Genomic DNA, 26,265 nt, shown 5'->3' with positions numbered 1-26,265 from the left:
TTTATTGTGGGTATCCTAAAAACCTGACTGGTGAGGTGTGTCCTGAGAACTGGATTGAGAACCATTGTTCCAGGGTAAAGGCAAAACTATATTTTTGTTTAGTTCTAATTTGGAGGTGGGAGGTAGACTAGAGGTCTGCACGGGAACAGGATTTGCGGGGATCCACGGGAATCCCCTCCGGGTCAGCGGGAGTGCCGCAGGGATGGAAATAAACTTGCGGGATTCCCGTGGGGATGGAGGATGTTCTGTTGGGATTCCCGTAGGGACACGCGCACATACCTTTGAGAGCCCGCTGCTTTTTTGCCTATCTGTGCCCCCATCAATCATGCTGCTGGTTCGCCAATTGCCCCTTCTTCTTTTAGTGGGCAGAGACACCACGCTCTCCTCCAGCGGGAAAAGGACGCCCTCAACTGCCCCATCGCGCCAGGGACGGCCAAATTTCAAGGGGGGTGTCGGGCAGAGCAAAGGCGTGGATGTGCTCTGAGAAACATCCATTTTGGGCGTCCTCAACTGCTCCATTGTGACAGGGATGGCCAAATTTCAAGGGGGGTGTTGGGTAGAGCAAAGGCGTGGATGTGCTCCGAGAAACATCCATTTTGGGCGTCCTTAACTGCTCCATCGCAGGGACGGCCAAATTTCAAGGGGGTGTTGGAGGCAGAGCGAAGGTGGGACGAGCGCCTAACACTTAGACGTCTTCATTCATAATCTTAAAAAAAAAAAAAAAGGTGTCCCTGACAAGCATTTGCACGTTTTCACCCGGGTCTCTCTCTGTCTCAAGTTCAACACGTGCAGGAGATTTGCTCAAGTTGTATGTAGTGAGTCTTCCAGGCACTGCCAGACCTCGGTATCCACAGAAGAGAACTGCTCAGAGGTGAGCTCAGCTGACTACTTTTATTTTTTATATGTGTATAGGCAGTTTATTTCTCTCATGGTGGGAACTGGCTATTTGTGAGCTGTTTCACTGCAGCTAAAGCATTACCATACCCACTTGTTTCTTTGTTGAGGGCATTGTGCTGTTTGGGTGACCAATACTCTTAATTTTAGTGTGGAAAAAACTTCAGTTTGTTTATGTATTTATTGCCCTCTTTCTAAGATTCAGTATATTAATGAGTGAGGAAATATTTTCTCTGATTCGTTTTAAATGTATTACTCTGCATTGTGTGCCCCCTGTCCACTCCACTCAGTACTTTATACTTCCTTTTTTTATGGGAACGGGCAGGGATGGAGGAGATCACTCACAAGGACAGGCGGGGACGGAGGAAATTACTCACGGGGACGGGTGGGGACAGGTTAGATTCTGGCGGGGATGAGCAGGGACGGGTTAGATTTCAGTGGGGCCAGGTCACATTTCTGACCCCGTGCAACTCTCTAAGGTAGACTAGTAGGTGTTTAGCTTTGAGAATGAGCTGGCCACAAATTCAAGTGCAACCTTTGATATTATCCATTTTCAATGCATCTCCACCTCAAATTATCTAATTTTCTCTAATGGGAGGGGGAGGAAAAGCAAAAGGAGTACTACAATGGCAGAAGCATCATTACTACTTAAGATATCTTTAAGCTTTACTACTTTAAGTTGCTACTATCTGTGCTCTTTCCATTGATGGGTCTGTTTTACATCATTATGCAGACTAGGTGGCTTTTATAGGAAAAACTAATGAAAATCACCTCAATATGTCCCAGGGTTGGCTTGGTTTCACATCATTCCATGGTTGTTAAATGTAAACAGATCTGCCTGTAGGAGGAACACAGATAGTAGCAACTTACATATCCACAAGCAAAATTCAGAATGCTTAGAACACAAAAAGTGTGTACAGCAAGCAATCCTGGGTTCCCTTTGCTTTTAACAGAGAAAGACTTTACACACTTTTTTCCATTTTATCAATTCTTTTGGTAATTATCAAAGGTGGAAAAACATTTAGAAAAAAAATCTGATGGGAAACAAAGAAAACATTTTATGGTTATACCAGTGATGTCACAAGTAGAATTCAGTTTTCTCTACCTCCACCTGCTGGCAGGGATAACAACCCATCAGTACAGAACAGTGAAGCTAATGCTAAGGAATCAGTGTTTTCTAGTTTTTAGCATTTTGTTCATTTTTTTTTTGTTGGGGGGGGGGGGGGGGCTGTATGTAGGCAAGAGAAGAGGGTTTTCTTCTCTTTCCCCCTTATATTTCCTTCCTTCTTCAACCTCCTCTCTCCAGCAGCACCTCTTTCCCATTTATACTAACTACAACCTTGCCTCTAAGCAATGATGCATCTTGAACTCATGTGGCCCGGAGGATAATGTCAGGCTTATAACAGAAATACAATTTTGGTCACTGGGATTATCCAGCTCTGTGCATAACTGATCAATACACACTACTGAACTCAACCAGCATGTCTTCAAAAAAATCAGCAGCTCCCTCCAAGAAATTTCTAACAGTATACCATGCCCACATATTGTAACATGACACCAATTGAAAGGATCACATAGAGGCTGGCCAAAATAGCTTTTTTCAGTTTCAGTCGAAACTGTCTGAAAGCTATTCGCCGAAACTGAAACTGCAGCTGAACCAGAAAACTCAAGTTTTGATGTGTGAATGTAACTGTCAGAGCTTGCAGTCTGCATTTACAGTGTTTGTTAAACCCACAGTATCCATGCCAGAGTATAATTTAAGACTATTTTACCTACAAGCAAAATAGCCTCCATATACATGGACTGCAGCTAATGAAAAACTAAAACCCAAAGTGCTTTTACAGTGATTGACACTGCAACACACTCAGAGTGACAGCTAATATCTATCATAACTCCACAGAGAGTCACTTCCTAAGGAGCTTATCATTCCAAATTAACAGACTTAAATTCCTACTAAAACTTTGTATCAAAAGCATTTGGAGCATTCTGTTTAGCATATGAACTATTGTGAAAGCTCATAACTGCATTACTTGCATTGAAGTACCAAAAAATTACATAAAAATCAGCCCTCCCCCACTTGACTAAATTTACAATCCCTGGTGGTCTAGCGATGTAGTCAAGACAGAAGCTATGCCCCAGTTGCAGCAGTCATTTTGAGAGCACAGCCAGAATGGGCAGGAGTAACTGGGGACCGATCCTGGCCCAACAATACCCCTAGGCCACCAGGGTTTGTAAAATTGTCTCCCCTCCCCCCCCCCCTCCACTCCAAATAGGAGTAGGCCATTGGGTGGGGGGCACACAGAACAAATCAAAAACAGAATGGTCATTTGTAATGAAACAATGGGTTTCTATGCCTGTGAACTGTATTAATTATTCATGAAGTGTATTTCTCCTAATTGGCCAGCAGATGGCGATTGTTTTGTGTTTTAAATCTGTTGAGAAAAAGGCTTTCTTACAATTCCAGATCAAGCTTGCTGAAAGGCAATCTGCTGTACCATTGACAGATACTTTCAAAGTTGGTGCCCTGGGCTCTGTTTGGCCCTAGAGTTCAAATCTAGCCAGGAGGTACTGGATTTATTTTAGTCTCAGTTTGGGAGAACAGAGGAGAAACATCTCTGACCTGAGACCCTGAAACTCCCCGGTGCTACCCAAGTAGTAACAAAGTGTTTAGATTGTTTTAATATTGATTTTATTTATTTATTAAGATTTATCGCCTTTTTGAAGGAATTCACTCAAGGCGGTGTACAGTAAGAATAGATCAAACATGAGCAAGGTAAAATTATGTATCATACCTGGTAATTTTCTTTCCATTAATCATAGCTGATCAATCCATAGACTGGTGGGTTGTGTCCATCTACCAGCAGGTGGAGATAGAGAGCAATCCTTTTGCCTCCCTATATGTGGTCATGTGCTGCCGGAAACTCCTCAGTATGTCGATATTCAAGCTCCATCCGCAGGACTCAGCACTTAGAGAATTACACCCACAAAGGGACACTCTGCCCAGCTCACCACCGCCGAAACAAGGGAGGGGAATTAACCCAGCTCATCCCCACACAAGTGGGGGAGGGAATCCGTCCAGCTCATCCCCGCGAAGCGGGGGAGGGACACCACCCCGCCGATGCGGGGGGATCTGGCTTATTCTGCAACCGCAACCGCGGGAGGAGCTGACTGACCCTAACACCGCCGAAGCTGGAGGGGTACAAAGCTGCCCTACAGCCACACGAAGCGGGAGGGAGCACCGGCAGAATTTATGTCTCAATCCAGCCCCGTAAAACGGAGGGGAGAGGAATGCAGCAGCTCACTGTAACACAAACTCGTCTCAACTCTTGAAGAATTCAATTGAAAGAACTTGAACACGAAGTCTTTCTGAAATAACTGAAGACTAAACTTGAACCTGAAATGCAACCAGAATATAAACAGTACAGATATCTGGGAGGGGCTATGGATTGATCAGCTATGATTAATGGAAAGAAAATTATCAGGTATGATACATAATTTTACCTTCCATATCATCATGCTGATCAATCCATAGACTGGTGGGATGTACCGAAGCAGTACTCACCCAGGGCGGGACACTGAAATCCCTGACCGCAACACTGAAGCTCAAAACCGGGCCTCCGCCCGACCAGCCACAGTCAAGCGGTAATGCCTGGAGAAGGTATGGGCCGATGCCCAAGTTGCCGCCTTGCATATCTCTTCCAAGGAGACGGACCCGGCCTCTGCCATCGAGGCCGCCTGAGCTCTAGTGGAGTGAGCCTTCAGCTGGATAGGCGGCACCTTCCCCGTGGCCACATAAGCTGCTGCAATGGCTTCCTTGACCCATCTTGCCACTGTAGGCTTAGCAGCCTGCAGACTCTTACGAGGACCTGCAAACAGGACAAACAGATGATCCGATTTCCGGAAATCATTGGTCACTTCCAAGTATCTGATGATGACTCGTCTCACATCCAGTTATTTGAGAGCAGAGTATTCCTCTGGGTAGTCCTCCCTACGAAAGGAAGGGAGACAGAGCTGCTGATTCACATGGAAGCGAGAAACAATCTTGGGCAGGAAGGAAGGTACTGTGCGAATAGTCACTCCTGCCTCAGTGAACTGCAGAAAAGGCTCTCGACATGAGAGTGCCTGGAGCTCGTAAACTCTTCTGGCTGAAGTGATAGCCACCAAAAAGACTGCTTTCAACGTCAGGTCTTTCAGAGATGCCCTCGACAAGGGTTCAAAAGGCGGCTTCTGCAAGGCTCTTAGCACCAGGTTGAGATTCCACGCAGGCACCACTGAGTGCAGCGGAGGGCGCAGGTGATTAACTCCCTTGAGAAAACGTACCACATCTGGCTGCGAAGCCAGGGAAGCACCCTTCAGGCGGCCCCTGAAGCAAGCCAGAGCCGCTACCTGGACTTTAAGAGAACTGAGCGACAGGCCTTTCTCCAGACCTTCTTGCAGGAACGCCAACACTGAAGAAATTGGAGCAGTGAAGGGAGAAAGTGAGCCTGCTTCACACCACGCTGCAAAGGTACGCCAAACCCTGGCGTAAGCAGTAGAAGTAGAGCGCTTCCTCGCTCTCAGCATAGTGGCGATGACCTTGTCTGAGAAGCCCTTCTTCTTCAGACGCTGCCGCTCAATAGCCAGGCCGTAAGACCAAAGGGGGAGGGATCCTCCATCACCACAGGACCCTGATGCAACAGGCCCTGCTCCACTGGCAGCCGCAGAGGGTCGTCCACTGAGAGCCTGATCAAGTCCGCATACCAGGGACGTCTGGGACAGTCCGGACCCACCAGGATTATCCGGCCCGGATGCTTTGCCACCCGGTCTAGTACCCTGCCCAACATGGGCCAGGGCGGGAACACAGAGTAGCTCCTGTGTCGGCCACTGTTGGAGAAGAGCATCTACTCCCAGAGATCGAGGGTCCCGTCCTCTGCTGAAAAAGAGCGGAACTTGGCAATTGGCCGATGACGCCATCAGATCTAGGCTCGGCTGGCCCCAGCGCTTCGTGATGTCCAAGAACGCCTGAGCCGATAACTGCCACTCTCCGGGATCCAAGGTATGGCGACTGAGAAAGTCCGCCTTGACATTCATGACTCCGGCAATGTGGGCCGCTAACAGCTGTTCCAGGTTCGCTTCCGCCCACTGGCATAGATTCATGGCCTCCTTGGCTAGAGGGGCGCTCTTGGTACCTCCCTGGCGGTTGGCATAGGCCACAGCCGTGGCATTGTCCGACAGGACCTGTACTGGCTTCAATGCCAGTACCGGGAGGAACTCCAAAAGCGCCAACCGAATGGCTCTGAGTTCCAGGAGGTTGATAGACCACTTTGCCTCTGCAGGAGACCAGAGCCCCTGCGCTGTCCTTCCCAAGCAGTGGGCTCCCCAGCCCGTCAAAGAGGCGTCCGTCGTGACGACAATCCACTCGGGGGTCACAAGAGGCATCCCTGCAGACAACTTGTCTGTCTTCAGCCACCAGCTCAGCGCCTTGCGCACTGCTGGGTCCAAAGGAAGGCGCACAGCATAATCCTCCGACACCGGAGTCCAGCGCTGCAGCAGAGAGTGTTGTAGTGGTCTCATATGAGCCCTGGCCCAGGGCACTACTTCCATCGTGGCCGTCATAGAGCCCAACAGCTGCACATAGTCCCAAGCCCGAAGCGGAGAGGCTACTAGGAACTGGTCCACCTGAGCCTGAAGTTTGACAATCCGATTGTCCGGCAGGAACACTCTGCCCACTTGGGTGTCGAATCGAACTCCCAGATACTCCAGGGACTGAGTCGGGCGCAGCTGGCTTTTCTCCCAGTTGATGATCCACCCCAGGGAGCTCAAAAGAGCAATCACCCGGTCCACAGCTTTGCCGCACTCTGGGATCAACCAGTCGTCCAGATAAGGATGGACTTGTACTCTTTCCTTTCGCAGGAAGGCCGCGATGACCACCATTACTTTGGAGAAGGTCCACAGAGCAGTAGCCAACCCGAACGGGAGGGCTCTGAACTGGAAGTGTCAGCCCAGGACTGCAAAACGCAGAAAACGTTGATGAGGAGGCCAGATGGGAATATGCAAGTACGCTTCCTTGATGTCCAAGGATGCCAGGAACTCCCCTGCCTTCACTGCCGCTATAACAGAGCGGAGAGCCTCCATGCGAAAGTGCCAAACTTTCAAGGCCCGATTGACCCCTTTGAGGTCGAGGATAGGCCGTACAGAACCTCCTTTCTTTGGTACCACAAAGTAAATGGAGTAACGTCCCTTGCCAAGCTGATTTTCTGGCACCGGAACGACCGCACCCAGGCGGATCAGATTGTCCAAGGTCTGCTGCACTGCCACAGCTTTGACCGGAGACTTGCAGGGAGAGAGTACAAACCCGTCTCTTAAGGGTCGGCAGAACTCTAGCTTGTAGCCGTCTCTGATGACTTCCAGCACTCAAGCGTCTGAAGTTACCCTGGTCCACTCGCCCAGAAACGAGGACAGGCGTCCTCCAATCTGCACTGGGCCATGGACCAGGACCCCGTCATTGGGCACGAGACCCTGGGGGAGGACCGGAGGGCGCACCTCCGGGACGGCGGTCTCTGCAAAAGGAATGCTGCTTGGGGGAGAAGTTCCTCTTGAAGGAAGATGGGGCAGAGGAGCCCGACTTGCCCGGGCGGTACCAACGGGCTTCCTGAAACCGTCCTCTGGAGTTACCGGGGCGAGCACTGGCCCGAGCCCTGACTTCTGGTAACTTCTTGCCCTTAGACGTGCCGAGATCGGTCACAATTTTGTCCAGCTCGACCCCAAAGAGCAGCTTGCCTTTAAAAGGCAACTTAGCCAGGCGGGACTTAGAGGCGTGGTCAGCAGACCAATGCTTCAGCCAAAGCCACCGCCGCGCAGAGACTGTCTGAGCCATACCTTTAGCCGAGGCTCTCAAGACATCATACAGTAAGTCTGCCAAATAAGCCAAGCCCGATTCCAGGGCCGGCCAATCAGCCCTCAAGGAAGGATCCGAGGGGGAAGCCCGCTGCACAATCGTCAGGCACGCCCTGGCCACATAGGAGCCGCAAACTGATGCCTACAAACTTAAGGCAGCCGCCTCGAAGGACGACCTTAAGGCCGCCTCCAATCTTCTGTCTTGGGTGTCCTTTAGGGCCGTGCCACCTTCCACCGGCAACGCCGTTTTCTTAGTCACCGCAGTGATTAAAGAATCCACGGTAGGCCAAAGAAAGGCCTCCCGTTCACTTTCAGGCAAAGGATAGAGGCGGGACATTGAGGCTCGCTTCCGGGACATCCCATTGAGCCGAAATTAAGGTGTGCATGGCATCATGCACGTGGAAGGTTCTAGGCGGGCGCTTCGTCCCCAGCATAATGGCAGAGCCAACAGGGGCTGAGGGAGAGACGTCCTCTGGAGAGGAAATCTTCAAAATGCTCATGGCCTGCACTAACAGGTTGGGCAAATCCTCTGAGCGAAAGATCAGCGCTGCAGAGGGGTCATCCGCTCCATCCGAGCGGGAATCCGTCTCCTCCAAGGAATCCGCAAAGGACCGTTGGGAGAACTCAGATACGCTACCCTCATCTACATCAGAGGAGACAGAGTCCTCTAAGGCCTGGGAATCCACCCGAGGGCGTTTACTTCCGGGGGCCTCAACCCCTTTATCGGACAAGGGCAGCGTTTTGCATAAGGAAGGCCTGATGCAGCAGCAAAATAAACTCGGGGGAGAAACCCCCCAGACTGTGCACTTCAGCAGCCTGGGCCACAGCCCTAGACGCACCCTCAACCGGCGCTCGCAAGAGCGGGGGAGAAACATGCTGTGCATCCAAGATGGCGTCCGGCGCGACACTCCGCGAAGGAGCCGCGCGGGAAGAACGGCGCTTAACTTTAGCCGCTTTTTTGCCGTCGCCCAAATCAAGGGCGGCCATGGCATTAACCTCTCCCAGCTCAAGGGCGGCCCAAGAAGAAGCCGTCCGAGCAGAGTGGCCGGCCAAGATGGCAGAGGCGAGCAGCGGGGATGGGCGTTTATGGCGGGAAAAACCGCCGCACCGGAGGAAGACCCGGGACACTGACCGGCCTCCAAACTGACACCCAACAAGGGCAAATCAGACTTTAAGACCCCCGCATCCCCTCTAGAAGCGCACACGCGGTCCGGGGAGCGATTCTTCGCGCCCTCGCCCTCCGACGCCATAGGCCACTTGGAGATCGATCGGGGAACCCCCTGCCCGCTATAAAAAGGTAAAAATTACCTGCTTCTCGCTCCGAGCTATAACGAACTGGTGTCCCAGTGAGTAGCTGCAATAAACGTTTAAATAAACGTCGAAATAAACGCCCTTAAGGACGTCCAAAATTTTTTTTTTTTTTTTTTAATGGAGCCAGCGGGAGGGGGGAGAAAAGGAGGGACCTGGCACCACCAGGTTTGCACTTGCTCAAGAAGAGCCCTCAACCCCAGGTACTCAACAAAACCTAAAAATTAGGCTTGGAGACCTAGCCAGAGCTGCTGCTGTGTGTGACCACCACCTGCTGAGATAGAGAACATACTGAGGAGTTTCCGGCAGCACATGACCACATATAGGGAGGCAAAAGGATTGCTCTCCATCTCCACCTGCTGGTAGATGGACACAACCCACCAGTCTATGGATTGATCAGCATGATGATATGGAATAGGCAATTACAGCAGTAAAAATATTCAAGTAACAATACAAATTATGGCATGGTATACTACTTGCAATGACAACACAATACGCAATAGTTTATAATTGGTAGTGAAGGGTAAGGCAAAGTTGTAGCATATAGATGAGAAAGAAAGTAGGAAGAATTTGAAAGTAAGGTGACTGATTTGAAGAAAGGTGCACATGAGGTCATCCTTATTCAATTACCTGTTATTGCTTGTTGCTTTTCCATCTGTTTTACATTGTTCACTGTTCAAATTTTCAAAATAATCAATTAATTTATTAGCTATGTTTGTCCTGGACTGACTAAGAATCCTGGTGGTTTGAGTTTTGGGTCTGCAGGTGCCTTCTAGTAACTTTGGGACCCCTGGAGTGCAGCCCCAATGTCCTAGAAATCACTGGGGAATAACTTGGGAGACTCGTCCAGAAGCAAGTGGGACCCAATCAGTGGGGTGGAGGGTGCTAGTAAAGCGCACATGCCCAGGTGCAGGCGGGCCTGAGCAGTGCAGAGAACAGACCCTTCAGGTGGCCGCAGGGTTAACCCCAGGCAGATGCTAGGCGTTCCATGACATCATTTTGATCCAAAACTGAAAACACGGCTGAAAATTAAAATAACCTTTTTGCAAAAACTGGGCAGAAAAGGAGAAATTATGTCTTACTGGATAACAAGAAATTAGATCTTACCTGCTAATTTGCTTTCCTTTAGTCCCTCCGGACCGGACCAGGATTGGACTGATGGGTTGTACTCGCCTACCAGCAGGTGGAGACTGAGAAAAACTCTGACTCTAGAGAGCCAATAGGAGCCCTGGCCATGTGACCTTAGCCTCAGTATTTGAATAGCAAAGCAGGAAAGAAAGAAAGAAAGACCTTCTGTGCCGTATGGAATCCTAACAGCCACAAAGCACTCAGCAATGCCAAGTATCAGAGCTCACCAGCAACTCTCCCCAGAGAAGTGGTATGGCTTGATTTGTATTACAGCTCACCAGCAACTCTCCCCAGAGAAGTGGTATGGCTCGATTTGTATTACAGCTCACCAGCAACTCTCCCCAGAGAAGTGGTATGGCTCACTTGTAATATAGCTCACCAGCAACTCTCCCCAGAGAAGTGGTATGGCTCACTTGTAATATAGCTCACCAGCAACTCTCACCAGAGAAGTGGTATGGCCCACTTAAGATTTTATATATATTCCATCAACTGAGCTCACCAGCAACTCTCACCAGAAAAGTGGTAAGTTATAAGGTTTTATAGATATTCCAGCAACTGAGCTCAGCCACAACTCTCACCAGAGAAGTGGTATGGCGTATTTAAGGTTTTATATATAGATTCCAGCAACTGAGCTCACCAGCAACCACCAGAGAAGTGGTATGGACCACGTAAAGTTTTGTATATATATATAGTATTGTTCCATGAATCGTAAAGGAATGAATACACTTCCTACTTAATAAAAGAAGCTAAAGAGTTGAGAGAACTTGGGAGGGGCCTGGTCCGGTCCGGAGGGACTAAAGGAAAGCAAATTAGCAGGTAAGATCTAATTTCTCCTTCCTTAGCGTCCCTCCGGACCAGGATTGGACTGATGGGAAGTACCAAAGCAGTAGTCTGAAGGGAGGGACCCTATGAAAACTGCAGAGAAATGTTAATGCTGCATAGGCCACCTGGCGACAACTAACATGTAGTGTGTCCCAATGAGCAAAATAAAATGAAACTAGGACTAATTTGCCACCTTACCAATGTGCACCGAGAGCACCAAAAATTGCTGTAGTAAGAATAGAGCCCGCTTCTGAAGTTGAGGAATATGTTGTAATATGCTGTGGAACTGCCCTCTCAGTGAGAAGAGAAATAGACATTCTCATTTCCTTGAGCCGTCGAGATATAGCGGGTTAGAAACAATCAAACCCTTACGCCTACTGGCTAAAAGGACAAAACCAATAAGAAAAAAACGATTGGGAAAGGTGAAAACTGTAAACTACAGCAGACCGAAAAGAAGTTACCAACCGTAGAAGTATTCCACACATAGATCTACTTGCTGCAATGGCTACTAGGAAAACACTGCTTGAAGAGGAAAACTTTATAGAAAAAGTTATGGCTACTAGAAAAACAGTGGTTTAAGAGAAAGACCTTAAAGAAAAAAACAATGGCTACTAGAAACCAGAGCTTTAAGAGGAAAAACCTTAAAGGACACCAGAAGAAAAAACAGCCCAAAAAGAGGACCTACGAGAGCTGAAAGATTAAGATTGTGATTTGAAGAGGATTTCGGCCTGTCGGGCGAAGGAGACTAAGAACCTTAAAGTAAACGAGAACTTCCAAAAAGACGAGGCCGTATCGGACCTCAGAAACAGGAAAAAACTGCAAACTGCAGGAGAAGAGAAAAGAGAGTAATCCTTTATGAAAACCAACAAAAAATGAACCGCCGCATAGAAAGAACTACTGAAGCAGAGCCAAAACCAATGACCAAATAAAGTATGTGTGTCAAATGGAAAGGCTCATAGCCACACGAAAACACCGGACAAGTCAATGGCACTCAACATGGCAGTTCTTTGTAAATGCAGTTAACTAGAAAAAAAAAAAAAGAGAGAGAATGTAGTTTATGAGTGTGAAGGACCAGAGACAGCACTGGGGGAGGGGGGAGAGAGGGGAGGACGATAGGTAGGAAATGGGAGGTCACTTATAAAACATAATTAAAAAGTTGAAGTATATTCTGTATTTGATTATGCACGGCAAACTTAACTGTGCATTCTTTGTTATGTATCTGGCACATTGCTATGTGCAAACTTGTATTGCGAATGTGTTAGTTACGCTATGTTCAGAATTAATAATGTTCAATAAAGACTTCTAAAAAAAAAAAAAAACCCAATGACCAAATAAAGCCTGATATGGAAGAAAGATGGAATTTTTCTTTTTCTTTTTTTAAATATAAGCCAACACCTAGTGAGTTGACGGAAGAAACGCATATAGAAGGTTGAAAAACCCCTGCTGGACGATGGCGTCTGTCCCTGTCTCCGTCAAGACTGTTGCTGAACGGAAGAAGCAAGAAATGTTCGTGAGCCTGAAGGCAAAAAGAGATAGGAAGTAAGGCTGAAAAGATGAGAGTCCATTCACCTGAATGCAGGGTGAGACAACTAAGAAAAAATGACTACAAACTCAAGAGTATACTCTTAACTCCTCCTTGGCGGATGACATAACCCATTGCCATGGCAAAGACCAACATAGCTCTCTCCGCCTTGTTTGTTAGTAGGGAAAATAAAATTCACCCGAAGGTAAACGAATTGCTGTGGTCACCCAGAAAAAAAGATATACAAACAAGCTTCTGCCAAAAAGTGTACTGCACGAAGCATCCCTATGACGGAACTAAGGTTCTTGAGATAACTAGATGACACTTAAATAGCGCAATTGATGACCCTGAGATTCCCAATAGGATGAAGGAAAATTCCTTCTTGGGAACTAGAAAGTAAAATTGCATTCTGCAGAATAGAGCGAGGAAATGTCCGAAGGCCAGAAAAATATAAACTGGGATGTTTGCAGAGGAGACAAAAGACTCTGCGCCAACCTGACTAAACAAAGAGAAAATTAGAGATATCTGATGAGAGATCAAATGAGAGGCCTGGCTACAATCACCACCCAACCTAGAGACTGTAAGAAATGCAACACCCGGTGCGTGACCTGAGAACTCTGCTGATAAGACTTTCTCCAATTAGGCAGTCGTCTAGGTAAGGATGAAATGACCCTGAGAGCACAATGAACATCCTCTTAGATCTATAATAAAACGGAAGAGAGAGTACTGCTGAAAATGACCGGTTAATGCATAAGCAAAAAACTAGCCATTCTCTGGGTCCTGAGGAGAAGAGGAAGGGTGACCAAGGACACCAGTTAAATAGGGCTACAAACCCCAGCCCTATCTCTGTGGCGTTCCATAGTTGGGTAAGTTCCGAATATAGGAGTCCACCAGCTATGGCAAAACTTATGTACCTATGCCCATTAGATATGAATGCTGGACTTGATGGACTTTAGGCCTTTCCCAGCATACATATACTTATGTACCTATGGCATAAATACACAGGAAGTGAGTGAATCCCCTTCCAATTGAAAGAACACTCTGGAGTGAAGGCGCATAGAATGAAAATGAAAAAAGGACAAACTTGGAAAATACCTGTAACGAAAAAAGTGAAGTTGTGCCACAGCCACTTGGTGAAGGCAGTGTAGACAAGACTGTATCTGAATTCAAGAAAGCTTGAGACAACATAAGGTCTCTAAAGAAGAGGAAGAGAGAGCAGATGGTATGTATAGGCATACTGGACCAAACCAGGATGTTTATAATCTGCCAGTGCTGAACTGATAGAGTAGAGACAAACACATGTAGATGGTTTGAGGACCTTCCACTATCTTTAAGTGGGAAATACACAAAATGAAAGGATGACCTTATTCTCTAAGTGACCATATGTCCTGTAAGTACCAGAAGAAAGCTAAAATGAAATATGAGAGGCTTCAAGGCAGTTGGAAAAGAAGGGAAGACATGAATAAAGCATGCCTGCTAAGGCAGCTGAGTGATTGGGAGCTTGGTAGACAGGACTGTCCCTCAGAGAATATGAGAGAGCTGATATATCCCCATGGCAACTGAACAATCTACTGTATGCCTATAGAGAAGGCTTCTTAAAGTCTGAAAAAGAAAACACTGTATAACACTACAGCCATTGAGAGTGATTGTTGAAAGGAATGAAGTTATTATGGCAAGATTTGTAGAGTCCCAGTCAACTGACTATTAAAGACAATGCTGCACTTTGCACCAGGTAATGAAAAGGACACAAAAAACAAAACCATAAAATTGTGTACTAAGAATATCAGAGCTAATAGCCAAGTTATAAATCTAAAACCTAAAGCCAGAAAACCGTGAGAGCTATCTATATAGGAAAGGGACCCTTTAATCCAAATATTGCCTGCTTATATGATGTGGGTGTTAAGAGTCCTGTTTACCTCACACACGTGTGGAGACAGATGATTAGGAAAAAACAGTTTGAAGGTGAGCTACACTGCAACAGAGATCAAAGTTCTGGACTGAGAAAAAAATGGAGGATGAATAAAAATGGGAAAATTAGGTTCTTACCTTGGTAATTTTCTTTCCTTTAGTCATAGCAGATGAAGCCATTACGTATGGGTTATGTCCATCAACCAGCAAGGGAGATAGAGAGCACTCAAACTTTCACAGTGCCCTCTTGGCCAGCTAGCTCCACTGCCTCTTCAGTATTTGAAGCTTCCAAAGCAGTATGGCAAACCGCAATGGGAATCACAAGAGCTTTCCTCACAGCGAACGATGGCCCATCACAAGGGCATGAACTCATAAAGGAGGGAATGCACATCCTCCAGGAGGGAATAAACTCATCCTCCTTATTGTATAAGTGGAGGGGAACACACGCGCCTCCTAGAGGGAATCACACATCCTCCCAACACACTGGAGGGAATGAACTCATCCTCCTATTTATAGAACTGGAGGGGAATACATGCGCCTCCTGGAGAGAATCAACACATCCTCCAAAAAAGCATGCTGGAGGGAATGAACACATCCTCCTAAATTTAAACTGAACATGAATCCTGAAGATTGTTTTCCAACTTTCTCCCAAGGAAGGAACTTCAGGAAATTAGAACAGAACCTGAAAAACAGATTCACAGCATACAGACAATCATACAGGGAGGGCTCATGGCTTCATCTGCTATGACTAAAGGAAAGAAAATTACCAAGGTAAGAACTTAATTTTCCCTTCCTTGTCATCAAGCAGATGAAGCCATTACGTATGGGATGTAACAAACCAATCCCTAGATAGGGTGGGAACAAGCCACACCACGCGCTAGCACTTGTGCACCAAAACGCGCATCCCTCCTGGCAGCCACATCCAGCCTGTAATGTCGGGCAAAGGAGAGCTTAGAAGCCCATGTTGCTGCACTGCATATCTCTTGAAGAGAGAGTGCTCCAGATTCAGCCCAAGAGGAAGAAATCACTCTAGTAGAATGTGCCTTAAAGGCTACAGGCGGAACCCTGCCGGCCAGCAGATAAGCTGAAAAGATAGTTTCTTTGAGCCAGTGGGCAATAGTGGCTTTAGACGCTGGAGACCCTCTGCGAGAACCGGATAGCAAAACAAACAGATGATCAGAAGTCCTGAAAGAGTTAGTAACTCGCAGATACTGCAGCAGAGTCCTGCGCACATCCAAAAGGTGCAGCTGCCCAAAAGATTCTGGAAACTCTTCCTCTGAAAAAGAGGGCAAGAAAATAGGCTGGTTTAAGTGAAAGGCTGAAACCACCTTAGGCATAAAGGAAGGCACGGTCCGAACCGTGACTCCGGACTCTGAAAATTGCAGAAATGGGTCTCTACAGGACAGCACCTGGAGCTCTGACACCCGTCTCGCCGAGGTAATGGCCACCAGAAAAACGGCCTTCAGTGTCAAGTCTTTCTCCGATGCTCGCCGAAGCGGCTCAAAAGGAGGATGCCTGCAGGGTTTTCAAAACTAGCCCCAGGTTCCAAGCTGGACAGGGTGCTCGCACTGGAGGTCGGAGCCGAAGCACCCCTCTAAGAAACCGTGCCACATCTGGGTGAGCAGCCAAAGACACGCCTTCCACCTTACCACGAAGGGAGGCCAACGCTGCCACCTGCACCCGCAGGGAATTATAGGCCAAGCCTTTTTGTACACCTTCCTGCAAAAAGTCCAGAATCGGCGAGACAGGAGCCCGCATTGGAACAATGGCTCTGGAAGCACACCAAGACTCAAACAGGCACCAAATCCTGGCATAAGCCACGGAAGTGGACCACTTGCGGGCTTGCAGGAGAGTGGAAATAACCTTTATCCCTCAATTGCGCCCTCTCAATAGCCATGCCGTAAGACCAAAGCGGCCAGCGTCCTCCATGGCTACCGGTCCCTGAGTCAACAGGTTCGGTACCAGAGGTAACGGCAGAGGAGCCTCCAGGAGCATCTGTCGGAGGTCTGCATACCAAGGTCTCCTTGGCCAATCCGGGTAGATGAGGACCACTTCTCCTGGGTGCAGCCGAATCCGCAAGAGCACGCGCCCTATCAAGGGCCATGGGGGAAACACATAAAGTAGACCCGGAGGCCAGGGTTGAGCCAAGGCATCCAACCCCGCCGAGCGAGGATCTCTCCGTCTGCTGAAGAAGCACAGGACTTTGGTATTGGCACTTGTCGCCTTTAGATCCATCACGGGCTTGCCCCATTTGGCACAGATCTGCAGGAATACTTCGTCTGCCAGATTCCATTCTGCTGGATCGATCTGATGCCTGCTCAGATAATCGGCCTGCACATTGCTCTGACCTGCAATATAAGCTGCCGACAGACAATGAAGATGCAGCTCGGCCCAGTGGCAAATCAGTTCGGCCTGCGCGGCTAGTGCTCTGCACCTTGTTCCGCCTTGTCGATTTATATAGGTCACCGTTGTCGTGTTGTCCGACATCACTCTGACAGCCAATCCTTCCAGGGTCACTTGAAAGGCCAGAAGCGCCTGAAACACCGCTTTCAACTCTAGGCGGTTGATGGACCACTCCGACTCCTCGGGTGTCCATAGACCCTGGGCATGCTTCCCCTTGCAGTGTGCGCCCCAGCCCTTCAGGCTGGCATCTGTTACCACTAGGCACCAAACGGGGAGCGTCAGCGGCATTCCTCGCCGCAGCATGCTGTCCGAGAGCCACCACTCCATGCTGAGACGGGCCGCAGGGAGCCAAGTAAGTCTGCATTGGTAATCCTGAGAAATAGGAGACCATCTCCGGAGTAGGGAATACTGTAGAGGTCTCAGGTGCGCTCTCGCCCAGGGTACCACTTCCATCGTGGCTGTCATCGATCCCAGCAGCTGGACAATGTCCCAAGCTCGCGGGCGGGGCATCCTCAGGAGCAGACGGACCTGATTCTGAAGCTTGCACCGCCTTAGCTCGGGTAGGAACACATAGCCCGAGACTGTGTCGAACCTGGCCCCCAAAAACTCTAGAGATTGTGAAGGGGACAGGTGACTTTTGGACATATTGACGACCCAGCCTAGAGATTGCAGTACTGAGACCACTCTGGCTGTAGCTTGTAAGCTCTCTGTTGCAGAGTCTGCTCTGATGAGCCAGTCGTCTAGGTACGGGTGAACCCTGATACCTTCTCGCCTGAGAAAAGCAGCTTCTACCACCATTACCTTCGAAAAGGTTCGGGGAGCTGTGGCGAGGCCAAAAGGCAAGGCCCTGAACTGGAAATGTTTTCCCAACACCGCAAACCTCAGAAACCTCTGGTGCGGGGGCCAAATTAGAATGTGCAAGTAAGCTTCTTTCAGGTCTAGAGACGTGAGAAACTCTCCTGGCTGAACCGCCGCAATGACGGAGCGCAGGGATTCCATGTGGAAATGCCGCACTCTCAAGGACTTGTTCACTTCTTTTAAGTCCAGAATAGGGCGAAAGGACCCACCTTTTCGCGGCACCACAAAGTAGATGGAGTATCGGCCGCAGCCTTGCTCGGCGGGAGGCACCGGGGTCACTGCCCCTAACTGAATCAGACCTTGTAAAGTCTCCTCCACCGCCACCCGTTTGACGGCAGAACCGCATCGGGACTCCACAAACACGTCTCTTACTGGGGCGTTGAATTCTATTCTGTATCCATCTCTGATCAGGTCCAGAACCCACTGATCTGAGGAAATCTTGGCCCACTCCTCGACAAAGAGGGAAAGCCGTCCTCCGATGACAGGCATCGAGGAGAGGGCCGGCGCACCATCATTGAGAGGGTCGCCCCTGAACTCCTGGTCTTGAGCCACCAGCTGCGGAACGCTTGTCCAAGCGAAAGGAGTTCCTCTGCTGACCACGGGCACGAGAAGTGAACCCAGCAGAACGTACCTTCTAGCTTCATGGAAGCGAGGTCTGTACGAGGAGTGGACCGCCTGGCCCTTAGAGGAAGGCCTCTGCCTATCTTCGGGCAAGCGCTGGGGTTTTGGATCACCCAGGCCTTTCACAATTTTCTCTAACTCCTCACCAAATAGGAGAAGTCCTTGAAAAGGCAACTTCACCAACCTTTGCTTAGAGGCCATGTCCACTGCCCAGTGTCGTAGCCACAGACGACGGCGAGCCGCCACTGCTACTGCCATTTGTTTAGCCGAAGCTCTGACAAGGTCATAAAGGGCATCAGCCAGAAAGGACAAGGCCACCTCCATCCGCGGAGCCACATCCAAGAAGGGCTCCGCTCCATCTCCGGGCTGAGCCACTGCCTGTTGCAGCCAAGCTAGGCAGGCTCTCACAGCATAACAGCTGCATGCAGACGCCCGAACAGTGAGACCTGCAATTTCAAAGGACCGTTTCAACGCTGTTTCCAGCCTACAGTCTTGAACATCCTTCAGGGCAACACCTCCTTCAACAGGGAAGGTAGTTCTCTTTGTCACCGCAGTGACTAGGGCGTCCACAGTAGGCATTTGAAAACGAGCCATATGTCCCTCACGCAGAGGGTATAACTGCCCCATAGCCCTGGAAACTCTCAAAGGTCCCTCGGGGGGGGGGGGGGGGGGGGGGGGGGAAGGTGCACCACAATCTGAAGGGGAATTCACCCTTCTGCGCTTATCTTTAGGCCAAGCATCCGGGAAAAAAAAACCTCACTGGGCAGTCCCAGGCCAGAATCCATCGGGGGGGGGGGGGGGGGGCAATCAGAGGAGCCTCAGGCGACCCTTGAGGAAGGGCTCTTTTCATCATGTATGCTTTATGCAGCAAAAGCACAAAATCCGGGGAGAAAATCTCACCCTGGGCACTCAAATCCTGTCCGGTGCTAGCCACTCCTGAAATAACCTCATCTCGAGGTGCCCCACCCGGCTCAGGTCTCTCCGTGTCCACGGAGGCCGCGCCATGCGGTTGTAAGCAAAATGGCGCCCGCTGCCAGCTCAGAGCGGGAAGAAGAAACATCGCTCGCCATGCTCGGGCCGGCTCCTACGCCAATACAGCACGATTTACAGAGCCCTGCTGCTGATTTGCGCTTGCCACAAGTGGAACAGCGCTTTACATTGTCCGCAGCCATCGACGAAAAATGGCGGTAAAATCCAAAATGGCGGTTTCGCACCAAAATCGCCCCGATCGCGGGCCCACCCCGGAGGAGTTGGAAAACACTCTTACCTCAAAGGATCTAGTGTACAACTACGATCCTGCTGAAAATCAGGTCAAAAACCTGTTCCAGCGTCTCTGCGTTTAAAAACGCGACGCGACTTTTTTTTTTTTTTAAGCTGTGAGGAAAGCAAAGGTATTGAAGACTCCGGAGGCTCAGATGAGTGGGAAAGGCAGGGAAAGGGCGAACCTATATGCCTGCATCCACTGTTGGTGGGTAAGGACAGGGAAAACAAGGCAATATGTCCACATCCACAGAGGTATGGGTAAGGCAGGGAAAGGGCTAACCTATGTGCCTTTAAAGTGAAGCTGCCATAGCCTCCAACACCCCGGTTAACAACTGGCAAGCCAGGAACCACCTCCCGGCAGATTTTTCTGGAGCTCGAACAAGCTGCAGCCACCCTGCTAAGGGAGATAGAGAATACTGAAGAGGCAGTGGAGCTAGCTGGCCAAGAGGGCACTGTGAAAGTTTGAGTGCTCTCTATCTCCCCTGCTGGTTGATGGACATAACCCATACGTAATGGCTTCATCTGCTCGATGACAAGGAAAGGATCAACAGTTTATTTCCAATTGTAAAACAGTGACCCCCCAGGGGTCTGAGCAAAGAAATTGATTGGTTGATGCTGATTCTCCCACTTATCTTGGGGAGGGGGGGGGTTGACTTGAATTGAACACGCATGCGTTGGCATCTTTCTGGAGTGCCTGAGAGTGGAGTAGTGGGTCACATCACAGGTTAGCTGTGCAGTGATGCTAAACAATAAGATTGAAGTGTAGATTAGTGAAAATGAGGGAGGCTTGTTGGACTGATTTTGATGGGGGGGGGGGGGGGGGGAGGTTAAGCTGCTTTGTTTTTTTTTTTTCAAGTTGTTTTTGTTTTCAGTTTAAGTTCTCCTAAGGATGCCAGGTTAGGCGAAACATGGATACCATGTAGAGAACAAAGTTGAGAGATAAGCAAAGTACACTGAGGTGAACTCTTACAGAGTGAACGAGAACAGACTCAGAGAGGTGTAGAAGGTATTCAAGCAGGAAACAGGATCTATGGTCTTGCTCTCACACCAGACAGCAAACCTCTTCCATTTGAAAGAATAACACCTCTTAGTGGCATCTTCCCTGGAAACCAGCAAGACCTGGGAGACACCCTCAGACAGACCCAAAGAAGCAAATTCTAGGCTCTCAACATCCAGGCTGTGAGGGCCAAAGACTGAAGATTGGGATGCAGAAGAGATCCCTTGTTCTGCATGATGAGGGTCGAAAAACAGTCCCGTCTCCACGGTTCTTCAGAGAATAACTCCAGAAGAATAGGGAACCAGATATGCCGTGGCCAGTAAGGTGCAATCAAGATCATGGTCCCATGGTCTTGAGTTTCCGCAAAGTCTGCCACACAAGAGGAATGGGAGGATACACATAGAGAAGACCTGTCCTCCAATGCAGGAGGAAGGCATCTGTCACTAGTACAAACTCTGTAACTGATTAGAGGTGAGGACTTGGTAGTACACTGCTGTCATCTGTTCTCCCCGTACTCCTGGTTCCCGCTTCAGCTGGAAGACCTCTGGGCTGAACTGTCATCAATGGCCTTTATAGAGGCAGGCGAGGACTTCCATGTTGGATTTATTCTTCTTCTTCCATTGCTTTGGTATCAACAATGGTGAAATTAGATCTTACCTGCTAATTTTCTTTCCTCTAGACCCTCCAGACCGGTCAAGACGCATGGGTTATGTCCTCCTACCAGCAGAGGGAGACTGAGAAAACTGAACTTTTGAATACTGTATATATAACCTGTGCAGTACATTCACTAGCCAGTTAACCCCTGACAAAGCAGAGAAAACAAAACACCAACTGGAACTAATAACCCCGTACGTGGTAATTGTCAATTGGACACTTTCCTCATATCCTTCATTGTGTCCTTCAGATAGTGTGTGCTTCCACAGGTGGACTAACAAACACGGTCACACCTGACCAGACTTATCCAAATCAAGTCTGAAACCATAGAATTCACACTCAACAGCTGCCAAGATAGAACAACAGACTACAGACCCTCTTGGCCTACAGTACAGACAGGGCGGGCCTTGACCGGTCTGGAGGGTCTAGAGGAAAGAAAATTAGCAGGTAAGATCTAATTTCACCTTCCTCCACGACCCTCCAGACCGGTCAAGACGCATGGGACGTACCCAAGCAGTAATATCTTAAGGGCGGGAACCCCGTAGGCCCGAGGTCACACCGCAGCCCCAAACCCTGCCTCTTCCTTGGCATGCACATCAATCCTGTAATGTTTAACAAAGGAATGCAATGACGACCAAACCGCCGCTCGACAAATATCTAATGGAGGAATCAAACTACTCTCCGCCCAGGAGGCCGCCATACTCCTGGTAGAATGAGCCGAAAATTCCTTAGGGACCACGCGGCCCTTCAGCAAATACGCCGACGCAATTGATTCCTTCAACCATCTAGCTATCGTAGCTTTGGAAGCTGCCGCGCCCTTCCTTGCACCACCATGGAGAATGAACAAACGATCAGAAAGCCTATAGTGACGAGTTCTGGAAATGTAACAGCGCAAGACTCTGCGCACATCTAACTTAGCCAGTTCGACGCTGCTCTGCATTCCCGGCCAAGTCACCCAAAACTGGCAGGGAAATCACTTGATTCACATGAAACTCTGAGACCACCTTGGGCACAAAGGACGGCACCGGGCGCAACGAAACCTTCTCCTTGGAAAAGGACAAAAAGGGCTCTCTACAAGACAAAGCCTGAAGTTCTGACACCCGCCGAGCTGAAGTAATAGCCACCAGGAACACCGTCTTTAGGGACAGATCCTTATCTGAAACAGAAACCAAAGGCTCAAACGGCGGCCTCACCAAAGCATCCAAAACGAGATTCAAATCCACGAAGGCACCATCCGCCGCCGCGGCGGGCGCAGTAACTTAACACCCTTCAAAATCGAACCACATCAGGACTAGAAGCTAACGACTTTCCCTGGATCTTCCCACGGAAACACGACAAAGCCGCTACCTGTACCTTCAAGGAAGACAAGGCCAAACCCCTGTCCATACCATCCTGTAAAAACTCCAAGACATCTGTCACCGACGCCCGAAAGGGCAGAACCTGCCTACCTGCACACCAATGCTCAAAAACTCGCCAGACCCGGACATTACGCCAACGATGTGGACCGCTTACGCGAACTCAACATCGTATCGATAACTCTGGCCGAAAAACCTTTCTTCCTTAACCTGTGCCTCTCAAGAGCCAGGCGTAAGCGAGAACGATCCGGATCTGGCATACACTATCGGTCCCTGACACAACACCCCTGAATCTGACAACGGCAGAGGATCCGCTATCGCCAACCGCACCAGATCTCCGTACCACGGCCGACGCGGCCAATTCGGGGCTAACAGAATCACTTGTCCGGGGTGTCGAGCAATGCGCTGAATCACCCGATCCGACCAACGGCCATGGGGGAAACACATACAGCAACTCCGCGGCCACGGCATTAGAAGGCATCTATGCCTTCCGCTCGAGGATCTCTCCGGCGACTGAAAAACCTCTGAACCTGAGTACTTGCGAGCCGTTGCCATGAGATCCATCACGGGAAGTCCCCAGACCGACACAATGCGATTTGAACACTGACCGATTGAAGCGACCACTCTCCTGGGTCTAGCGCATGTCTGCTCAGGTAATCTGCCTCCACGTTGTCTACTCCAGCCCACATGTGCCGCGGATGAGCGCCAGAAGCTGAAGCTCCGCCCATTGACACAACAGCGCCGCCTCCTCCGCGACCGCCTGACTTTTTGTGCCCCCCTGACGGTTGAATAAGCCACGGCGCGGGTGGCGTTGTCGGAAAACACACCGGACAGCTTTCTGCCCCAGCACCCTCCGAAACGCCAGAAGCGCTAGGCGAATGGCCCGGGTTTCCAACCGATTGATGGACCACTGGAGCTTCTACTTGAGACCAGGCGCCTTGAGCTACCTAGACCGAGACAATGAGCTCCCCAGCCCTGAAGACTGGCGTCTGTGACGAGCACACCCACTGCGGAGCCTCAATGGCATTCCCTTCTGTAGATTGCCTGGGTCTAACCACCACTGGAGACTGCGGCGTGGGGAAACCGGTAGCTGAAGGCGAAACATCCAACTCTTGCGACAGAGGCGCCCACCGCCTGAGAAGAGCTGACTGCAACTGCCGCATATGCGCCCGGGCCCACGGAACTACCTCTATGGTGGCCGCCATTAACCCCAGGACTTGCAGGTACCTCCCCGGGCCGTCGGAGCCGCCTCCGACAGAAATAGCCGAATCTGACTCTGCCAACTTGCGAATCCGGGGGCCTGGCAGAAAGACCCGACCGTTCCTGGTATCGAATTAGAACCCCCAGGTACTCCAGCGACTGCGACGGCACCAGGTGACTCTTGCCAAATTCACTACCCAGCCCAGAGACTGAAGAAATGCACCACTCGAGCAGTCGACTCCTCGCTCTCCGACTGGGACTTTCGCCCGAATCAACCAGTCGTCCAGATACGGTGTGCACCAGAAACCCCCCTGCTTCCGCAAGGCCGCCGCCACTACCACCATGATCTTGGAAAACGTACGCGGAGCCGTTGCAATCCGAAAGGCAGAGCACAAAACTGAAAATGCTTCCCCAAAACCGCAAACGCAGAAAGCCGCTGATGAGCGGCCCGAATGGGGATGTGCAGATATAAGCCTCCGTCAGATCCAAGACGTGAGAAAACTCCCCTTTCCCGCACCGCGACAATGACCCGACCTCAATGTCTCCATGCGGAAAGTGGGAACTCTGAGGGCTGCATTGATCTGCCTTCAGATCTAGGATAGGACGAAAGGCACATCCTCCTCTTTGGGACCACAAAGTAGATTGATAGCAGCCCAAGCGGCGCTGAGCGGCGGGAACAGGTACCACCGCCCCCAGACTGATCAGCCGCGCCAACGTGTCTCGCACCGCCGCCCGTTTGAGTCTGGACAGACAAGGGGACTCCAGGAACCCTTTCGGGAGGCGGGCCGTCGAACTCCAGAGCGTACCGTCTCGCACCACTTCGAGAACCACTGATCCGATGTGATTTGGGCCCAGTCATGGTAAACTGACTCAGCCGCCCCGAAACCAGGGCCTGGACCCGCCACACCTTCATTGTGAATTACGCCCTGAAAACCTGTCCTCCCTGTCCTCCCGCGGAGAAATCACGGCCTCCGCGCCGATTCCCCCGAAAGGACTGTGTTCGCTGGAAAAAACCGACCTCTAAAGGCCCCACTAGACTCCGGGCCTATACCGGCGAGCCTCCTTAAACCGACCTCGGGAAGGAAGTACCCCTGAACGCCGCCTTAGGACGAAAATCCGGAAGGCGAGTGGGCCTTGGCATCGCTGAGACCTTCACCAACTTATCCAAATCCTCACCAAAGAGCACTGGCCCCCTTAAATGGAAGAGAACAAAGCTTAGCTTTGGAGGCCGCGTCGTGCGACCCAACCTCGAACCACCGCGCCCTACGTGCCCCCACCAGCCTAGCCATATTCTTGGCCGAAGCTCGGAGCAAATCATAAAGCGCATCAGACAAAAGGAGGATCCCATTTCCAATTTGGCTAATTCCTGTACCCCGGAGGTCCCAACCTCCACGGAGTCATCCAGGAGTTTCTCGGCCCAACGGAAACACGCCCTCGCAACCAGCCCCCCACAAATCGAGGCCTGCAGGGCCAGGGCCGACAAATCAAAACTCCGCTTGAGGAAGGCCTCAAGTCTCCTATCCTGGGGATCCCGGAGAGCAGTCCCCCCGTCCACCGGTATAGCCGTGGCTTTGGTGACTGCTGTCACCACCGCATCCACTGTGGGAGCCTTAAAGGAATCTCTATCTTCCTGTGGGAGCGGGTACAGCCTAGACATCGCTTTAGACACTTTACAGGGAGAATCCGGCGAAAGCCACTCTTGAACTACCATATCCCGGATATCCTTATTCATGGGAAAAGACCGAGCCTGCCGCTGGATCCCCTTGACCAAGGGATCCACCTGCCTAGCCTCCCCCAAAACCGCCTCTGGCTGTTCGAACTTGAGGGTGGAAGAAACCTGCTCAATGAGATCTGCAAGCTCTTCCCTGTGAAAAATTCTCACTACCGAAGGATCCTCCCCAGGGACCACCAATTCCGGCTCTTGAGGACCCTCAAACCCCTCAGGATCCGCGCTATCACTCAAGGCCCCTTCAGATCCTACAGGGGAGAATCCCTCCTCGTCGTCCCACTCAAAACGAGGCCTCTTAACCGGGGCCGCACTAGCCCCCTCCCCCAAAGGTGGGGGTCCCGCCTTCCAGGCTTGAAACAGGGTCCATACAAAATCCGGAGGAAAACCAACGCCTCCTGGACCCTCCGGTGCCAACTTCGGGGCCGATCCGGGAGCAGCCGGGCCAAAAACAGCTGATTCCGCGGGACGCGCGGAATCCAAAATGGCGGCCGGTTCCGCCAAAACTAAATTCGTAGAAAACGGCCCTGCCGCCGTTGCTGCCACTCCTGACACCCCCGAACTAGCTGGGGCCTCCGCTATTAACACCGGGGGTGCCGCCACCGGCGCGACCCTGCTTTGGATCGCCGCACAGCCGGCACTGACCTCCCGGCGTCTCTATGCCCCGACCGCGAGCACGCGCGACAGCGAAGAAGTTTGCCCGCCATAACTTCAAAGCCCCGACCGGCGC

The 26,265-nt window shown here is 50.3% G+C and overlaps 1 protein-coding gene across 1 annotated transcript in view; it reads right to left on the bottom strand.

The window, feature by feature from the left end:
* ATG16L1 (autophagy related 16 like 1) overlaps window positions 1–26,265 on the bottom strand; it is a 303,900-nt gene that overhangs the window by 261,973 nt on the left and 15,662 nt on the right.

Source organism: Microcaecilia unicolor, chromosome 10 (genome assembly GCF_901765095.1).
Source record: "Microcaecilia unicolor chromosome 10, aMicUni1.1, whole genome shotgun sequence".
NCBI lineage: Eukaryota > Metazoa > Chordata > Amphibia > Gymnophiona > Siphonopidae > Microcaecilia > Microcaecilia unicolor.
The sequence above is the reverse complement of the archived record's forward strand: the minus strand, read 5'-3'. Positions and strand labels throughout refer to the sequence as shown.